The following is an 808-nucleotide window of genomic DNA, read 5'->3' as shown; positions in this document are numbered from 1 at the left end:
TATACAAATATTTCAAGCTTGTGTTGCACTGGATTTTTACATCTGAACTAATTCTAGCATTTAATCTACTTTTTATTGATGAATATTTCCTGCACAGAATGGTTTCGAAGCTTTTTTAATTCTTCAAGATTGTACGAAAGACAAAGTTCTAAGTTTCAACTAAAAAATACTTCTTTTAAATGCAAAAATTTAGTCTTTATAATATTTTTATCTTCAAAAATTTACACACTATAATTACATACATGCTAGTCCTCGATAATCTAAAGGCGCAAGGAGATTATTCTTGTGACATCATATAGGATTGTTTTGTCGAATTTATTAATTTTTATGAAAAAACAAAATAACTTTTGCAAACAGAACATTAAAATATTAAAAACCATATAAATAAAGATAAGGTTACATTTTAACGTTAGCAGAAAACTCATTTCAGCATAATTTTTCTATTTATTTACTTGTTTCATAAAATAATAAATTATTTACAAGAATCTTTTAGTCGTACTCACCAAGCTCCTGTAGCTCAGTCGGTTAGAGCGTCGTGCTAATAACGCGAAGGTCCTGGGTTCGAATCCCAGTAGGAGCATTTTTATATTGTTAGTATATCAGATTACATTTCACAAATCTATGTACAATACCTTTTTTATAAAAAATGTTAGTATATTTAAATACTTGAACAATAAATTTTTTGTTAGGATATTGTTCTACATAGGAATAACGATGTTTAACATCTATTAACCCTGTAGATTATATGTATTCATACAAAAATTCTTTATCTGTTTTTTATTGAATAAACATGAAAAATTTGTTTATT

General features: G+C 26.1%; 1 non-coding gene across 1 annotated transcript; it reads left to right on the top strand.

The window, feature by feature from the left end:
• The first annotated feature begins 506 nt into the window (after positions 1 to 506).
• On the top strand, positions 507 to 580 carry Trnai-aau. The gene has a single exon. It is a non-coding gene; the product is annotated as a tRNA-Ile (tRNA).
• Positions 581 to 808: the final 228 nt, after the last annotated feature.

Source organism: Pieris brassicae, assembly GCF_905147105.1.
Source record: "Pieris brassicae chromosome W unlocalized genomic scaffold, ilPieBrab1.1 SUPER_W_unloc_1, whole genome shotgun sequence".
NCBI lineage: Eukaryota > Metazoa > Arthropoda > Insecta > Lepidoptera > Pieridae > Pieris > Pieris brassicae.
This window is presented reverse-complemented; position numbering and strand designations above follow the sequence as displayed.